The following is a 7,584-nucleotide window of genomic DNA, read 5'->3' as shown; positions in this document are numbered from 1 at the left end:
TCTACCTTTAAAAATAGATAAATATTGGTAGGTGTGTAAATTCTGTGTTCACAGAAACAACAACAATAACACAAACTTTAAAGAATAAAAATAATTATAGGTACTTTAATGCAGAAACGGCAGTCTTACCATTCCATGCTTTGGTTGTCTCCTTTAGAAATATCCTGCATTCTTTGCACACAATAATAAGCAAATTCCTAAGGTCCCAAACATTGAGTAATCTCTTATTTAATACTAAAAGTACTCCTAGGGGAACCAAATGGAATATCTTTCAACAAAGTAAAGTGCTACAAGAAAGCCAGTGATCAACAAATGCAATGATTCCAGAAAGGCTTGAATGGCAGTGGGCGGTGGTGCCGAGGGCAGGAAAGATACCTTTCCTCCAAACGACACATTGTCAGACTTGTCCTGGAACAGGTACCCTTGCCCTGATCAAACAATCCTCATTTCCACAAGTAAATTCTAATACATTTTTGGCCTAGAAAAATTTTCCTCATTGGGAAACTAGATTTGAAATAGCTTTTTCACCCTTAACAAGCAGATTTTAAACATCAAAATGAATTATTATAGATAAGATTATCAGCTTATTATATTTAAATGTGAAAATTACTCTTAAATGAAATGAATAAGAAAAAGAAAAAAAATATTTGTTCCAGAAGAAAAGAAAAAGAACACCTAGTGTGGGTCAAACAGCACTTCAAAAAAATTTCTTACAAAATCTGAATCCAAATACAGAAGACTGAAATATGCTGAATTCCCAGCATTTCTGCTATGACCCCTCACCCATTCTTTTTTTAAACAACTTTGAGTTATTTTTATATATCATAAAATTTATCCATTTCAAGTGTACAGTACAATAATTTTTAGTAACTTTATTGAGTGGTTACAACCATCAGCATGAGTTAGTTTTAGAACATTTGTATCCCTCCAGTAAGATCCCTCATGCCCATTGACAGTTAATGTCCATTCTTTTCCCAGTCTCATGCAGATTATTAATCTACTTTTTGGCTCTATAAATTTGACATTTCTAGACATATAACATAAATGGAATTAACCAATATATGATCGCTTCTGTTTGACTTCTTTCATTCAATGGGTTTTTGAGGTTCATCCATGATAGAGTATGTGTCAATAGTTCATTTCTCTTAGTTGATAAACATATTTAGGTAGTTTCCAGTTTGGGACCAATAAAAATAATGCTGCCATGAACATTCATGTGACAGCTTTTTGTGAACATATATTTTTATTTCTCTTTTGTAGATACATATAATAGTAGTAGAATTACTCTTATGTTTAAGTTTTGAGGAACTACCAAACTGTTTTCCAAAGTGGCTGCACCATTTTACATTCTTAAGAGCAGTGTCTGAGAGTTCCCATTTTTGCACATTCTTGTCAATCTTTAATATTATGTGTCTTATTTATTATAGCCATTCTAGCAGAAGTGAAATGGTGTGTCTTAAGGTTTCTATTTACATTTCTCTTGTAACTACAGATGTTGAGCATCTTTTCATATACTTCTTAGTCACTTACACACCTTATTTGGTGAAACTCTCTTCATATCTTTGAACATTTTGGGATTAAGTTGTCTTTTTTTCTACTGAATTTTAACAGGGGTGTGTGTATGTGTGTTGTTTTGTTTTTGTAAACTCTTCATACAAGTCCTTTATCAGATATGTGTTTTATAAATATTTTCTTCAAGTCTGTTCCCTGTCTTTTTATTTTCTTAATTGTATCTTTTGAAGTGAAAAGATTTTAAATGGTGACGAGGCCTAATTTGTCCATTGCTTTTTAAAATAAATTGTGCTCTTGATCTTGTATCTAATAAATCTTTGCCTGTATCAAAGTCTTGAAGATTTTCCCCTGTATTTTTTTTTTTCAAAGTTTTCTTGTTTTGCCTCCTACAATTAAGTCTATGATGCATTTTGAGTTCATGTTTGTGTATGGTGTCAAGTGAGAGTCTAAGTTTAACTCTTGCATATAGTATCAAATTGTTTCAACAGTTTTCCCTCAAATAAAAGGGTTGGCACCTTTGTCAAAAATTAATTTACCATAAATACGGGAATTTATTTCTTCATTCTCAGTTTTGTTCCATTAATCTATAGGTCTATCTGTATACCACCACTTTATCATCTTGATAATTATAGCTTTACAGTAAGTTTGAAATTGGTAAGTCAAAGTCTATCATCTTATTTTTCAAAATTGTTTGGGTTTTCCTAGGTGTTTTGCATTACCACATAAATATTTAAGCAAAAAAATTGCTGAAATCTTGAATAAAAAGATTTAGTGGGGGAGAATTGCCCATTTTAACAATATTGAATCTCCCAGTCCATGAACTTGGACTGTCTCTTTATTTATTTATATCTTCTGTAATGTCTCTCAGCAGTTTCATATTTTCAGTACAAATTTTGTACTTCTTTTGTTAAATTTATTCTTAACTATTTTATTATTTGGGATGCTATTGTGAATAAAATTGTATCCTTAATTTCTTTCTTTGAGACAGAGTCTGGCTCTGTCACCCCAGACTGGAGTGCAGTAGCACAATCTCGGTTCCTTTCCACCTCCACCTTCTGGGTTCCCGTGATCCTCCCACCTCAGCCTCCCATATAACTAGGATTACAGGCATGAGCTGCCACACCCAGGTAATTTCTTTGTAATTTTAGTAGAGATGTGCTTTCAGCATGTTGGCAAGGCTAGTCTTGAACTCCTGACCTCAAGTGATCCACTCACCTTGGCCTCCCAAAGTGCTGGGATTACAGGTGTGAGCAACCATGCCTGGCCTTGATTTCATTTTTGAGTCATTCATTGTTTGTATGTAGAATACAATTGATTTTTTTTTTTCTTTTGAGACGGAGTTTGACTCTTGTTACCCAGGCTGGAGTGCAATGGCGCGATCTCGGCTCACTGCAACCTTGGCATCCTGGGTTCGGGCAATTCTCCTGCCTCAGCCTTCTGAGTAGCTGGGACTACAGGCACGCGCCACCATGCCCAGCTAATTTTTTGTATTTTTAGTAGAGACGGGGTTTCACCATGTTGACCAGGATGGTCTCGATCTCTTGACCTCGTGATCCACCCGCCTTGGCCTCCCAAAGTGCTGGGATTACAGGCGTGAGCCACCGTGCCCGGCCGATTTTTTATACTGACATTGTATCCTTTGACTTTGCTGTATTTATCTGTTAGTTTTAATAGGATCATGTCATCTGTGAAATAAGACAGTTTTACTTCTTCCTTCCAATCGGCACGTTTTTTTTTCCTTGCCTAATTGTACTTGTTAGAACCTTCAGTGCCATGATGAATAAGAGGTACAAATGGACATTCTTGCCTTATTTCTGAACTTTGGGAAAAAGCATTCCATCTTTGACCATTAAAGAAGATGTCAGCAGTAGGTCTTTGCTATGAGATACTAGCCTCACAGAATGCATAAATACCCATTATCGGGTTGAGAAATAATTCTCTTTTATTCCACGTTTGTTAAAGAGTTTGTATCATGAATAAATGCTGAATTTTAAATTATTGTTCTGCATTTATCATGTAGTTTTTCTTTTTTGCTCTTTATTCTTTTAATATATTAACCAGCTTTTTGATCTTAAAGCAACCTTCAATTCCTGGGACAAACCTCACTTGGTCACAGCATATAATCTTTTTTATAGGTCATGGGACTTGGTTTCCTAACATTTCATTGAGGATTTTTGTGTTTATATTCATGAAGAATATTGCTTTACAGCTTGCTGGGTCATTCAGAGTTAAAATCTGGGGCCCTTTCTGACCTTTGCCAGGCATGCACATGGCCCTACACATGCATAAGGCCCTGTAGATTACCAAGAATGTATCAGAGCTTTCCTTTTTTCTTTTTTTAAATAGATTTTATTGCACTTTAGGTTCTGGGGTACATGTGCAGGACATGTAGAACTGTTGCATAGGTACATACATGGCAATGTGGTTTGCTGCCTCCATCCCCCTGTCATCTATATCTGGCATTGCTCCCCATGTTATCCCTCCCCAACCTCCCTATCCCCAGCTGTCGCTCCTCTATTCCACACCAACAGACCCCAGTGTGTGATGTTCCCCTCCCTGTGTCCATGCATTCTCATTGTTCCACACCTGCCTATGAGTGAGAACATGTGGTATTTGATTTTCTGTTTTTGTGCCAGTTTGCTGAGAATTATGGTTTCCAGATTCATCCATGTCCCTACAAAGGACATGAACTCATCGTTTTTTATGGCTGCATAATATTCCAGGGTTTATATGTGCCATATTTTCCTTGTCCAGTCTATCCTCGATGGGCATTTGGGTTGGTTCCAGGTCTTTGCTATTGTAAACAGAGCTGCAATGAGCATACATGTGCATGTGTCTTTATAACAGAATGATTTATAAGCCTTTGGATATATACCCAGTAATGGGATTGCTGGGTCAAATGGAATTTCTATTTCTAGGTCCTTGAGGAATCACCACACTGTCTTTCACAATGGTTGAACTAATTTACACTCCCACCAACAGTGTAAAAGTGTTCCTATTTCTCCACATCCTCTCTAGCATCTGTTGTCTCCAGATTTTTTAATGATGGTCATTCTAACTGGCGTGAGATGGTATCTCAATGTGGTTTTGATTTGCATTTCTCTAAAGACCAGAGATGAAGAGCATTTTTTCATGTTTGTTGGCCTCATATATGTCTTCTTTTGAAAGGTTTTTCATGTCCTTCACCCACTTTTGAATGCATTTGTTTGTTTTTTTCTTGTAAATCTGTTTTAGTTATTTGTAGATTTGTGATATTAGCCTTTGTCAGATGGGTAGATTGCAAAAAATTTTTTTCCCATTCTGTTGGTTGCCAGTTCACTCTAAGGATTGTTTCTTTTGCTGTACAAAAGCTCTGGAGTTTAATCAGATCCCATTTGTCTATTTTGGCTTTTGTTGCCAATGCTTTTGGTGTTTTAGTCATGATGTCTTTGCCTATGCCTATGTCTTGAATGGTTTTGCCTAGATTTTCTTCTAGGGTTTTTGTGGTGTTAGGTCATATGTTTAAGTTTTTAATCCATCTGGAGTTAATTTTAGTGTAAGGTGTCAGGAAGGGGTATGGTTTCTGCTTTCTGCACATGGCTAGCCAGTTTTCCCAACACCATTTATTAAACAGGGAATCTTTTCCCCATTGCTTGCTTTGTTAGGTTTGTCAAAGGTCAGATGGTTATAGATGTGTGGCATTGCTTCCAAGACCTCTGTTCTGTTCCATGGGTCTATATCTCTGTTTTGGTACCAGTACCATGCTGTTTTGATTACTGTATGCTTGTAGTATAGTTTAAAGTCAGGTAGTATCATGCCTCCAGCTTTGTCCTTTTTGCTTAGAATTGTCTTGGTTATGCAGGTTCTCTTTTGGTTCCATATGAAGTTTAAGGTAATTTTTTCCAGATCTGTGAAGAGGGTCATAGGTAGCTTCATGGGGATAGCATTGAATTCATAAATTACTTTGGACAGTATGGCCATTTTCACAATATTGATTCTTCCTAACCACGAGCATGGAGTGTTTTTCCATCTGTTTGTGTCCTCTTATTTCCTTAAGCAGTGGTTTGTGGTTCTTCTTGAAGAGGCCCTTTACATCCTTTGTTAGTTGTATTCCAAGCCTAAACCAGGAAGAAGTCGAATCCCTGAATAGACCAATAACAAGGTCTGAAGTTGAGGCAGCAATTAAGAGCCTACCAATCAAAAAAAAAGCCCAGATCCAGATGGGTTCACAGCTGAATTCTACCAGACATACAAAGAGGAGCTGGTACCATTCCTTCTGAAACTATTCCAAACAATCCAAATAGAGGGAATCCTTCCCAAATCATTTTATGAAACCAACATCATGCTGACACCAAAACCCAGCTAAGAATTAACAAGAAAAGAAAACTTTGGGCCAATATCCATGATAAACATAGATGCAAAAATCTTCAACAAAATACTGGCAAACCGACTGCAACAGCACATCAAAAAGCTTATCCATCACAATCAAGTAGGCTTTCATCCCAGGGATGCAGAGAAGGCCTTTGACAAAATGCAACAGCCCTTTATGCTAAAAGCTCTCAATAAACTAGGTATTGATGGAACATATCTCAAAATAATAAAAGATATTTATGACAAACCCACAGCCAATATCATACTGAATGGGCAAAAACTGGAAGCATTCTCTTTGAAATCTGGCACTAGACAAGGATGCCCTCTCTCACCACTCGTATTCAATATAGTATTGGAAGTTCCAGCCAGAGCGATCAGGCAAGGAAAATAAATAAAGGATATTCCATTAGGAAAGGAGGAAGTTAAATTGTCTCTGTTTGCAAACGACATGATTGTAGATTTAGAAGACCCCATTGTTTCAGCCCAAAATATCCTTAAACTGATTAGCTACTTCAGCAAAGTCTCAGGATACAAAATCAATGTGCAGAAATCATAAGCATTCCTATACACCAATAACAGACTTAAAGAGAGCCAAATCAAGAGTGAACTGCCATTCACAATTGCTACAAAGAGAATAAAATACCTAGGTATCAGAGCTTTTCATCCTTTGTTAGTTGTATTCCAAGCCTAAACCAGGAAGACTTCCGCACAGCCAGCAACCCAGTTGCAATGTAGATTCTGCACCCAAAGTCCCCTCCCTCAGGAGACCTGAATTCAAAATGCATTAACCAGTAGAGGCTACATACAGCATCTGTTTCACTGGCGTGGGTTTTCACAGGTCTACGTGGCTCTGGAGCCAATGCTTTTGAGAGCAGCTCTCCCGTAATTGATGGCAGTTAGGATGCTGTGGTCCTAGTGAAACAGCTGTGGTGGGGACTTTCTGGTCTGCAGTCTCTGAGTCTGGAGAAAGCATGGGGGCAGCAGCTCCCCAGTGGAAGCCAGGGTACCCTGGCCGAGTTCCACTCTACTGGTCAAGGAGCAAAGCTGTGTCTGCTTCTAAAGCCTTCCAACAAGTCTGTGAACATCTAAGTCCCTGTGTGGAACCAACATCTGCTTGGCACCTAGGCGGCATTTATTGCTGTCAGCTGAACGTAATAAATAATAATGAATACTCAGTGGCACAAGAGTGGATGATGGAAATGATGTGGTGACTGCTCTCAGGACTCGCCCTGGGGTTTGATCGCCTGACCATGTTGACGCTGGAGCCTATGGACCTTCGTGGAGACGCAACCTTGCTGGTGTCACCTGTCATCACCTGGGCTGTGTCTAACTGGCGAAGGACCAAATGACACAGCAGCACGTCACGGCCCCGGGGAGCAGGCACATGGGAGAGGCTTGGCTGCTTCTTTCCACACTGGAGAACTGAGAGAACAGAGATACGAGGCTCACTCAGAGCTTCATATCCTTGGCTCGCTCATAGGCACAAAGTGGTTTGACAACAATTCTAATTTTTCTCCACAGCCCCTGGACGCTTCAACACAGGCTCACATTCACGGCATGGCCTGATGGCCTCCGCAGAAGTCGAATTGTTGGCTGGGAAAGAGTGGGACCTGGTGATGGGGCTGGTGATATTTGGTAGCACTGGTGTTAAGTCCAGTTTCACAGAACACCAGGATATCACTGAGCCTCCCATGCCTGGTTATGCTGACGCTGGCATGCCTG

The sequence above is a fragment of the Saimiri boliviensis genome, chromosome 13, assembly GCF_048565385.1.
Source record: "Saimiri boliviensis isolate mSaiBol1 chromosome 13, mSaiBol1.pri, whole genome shotgun sequence".
NCBI lineage: Eukaryota > Metazoa > Chordata > Mammalia > Primates > Cebidae > Saimiri > Saimiri boliviensis.
The sequence above is the reverse complement of the archived record's forward strand: the minus strand, read 5'-3'. Positions refer to the sequence as shown.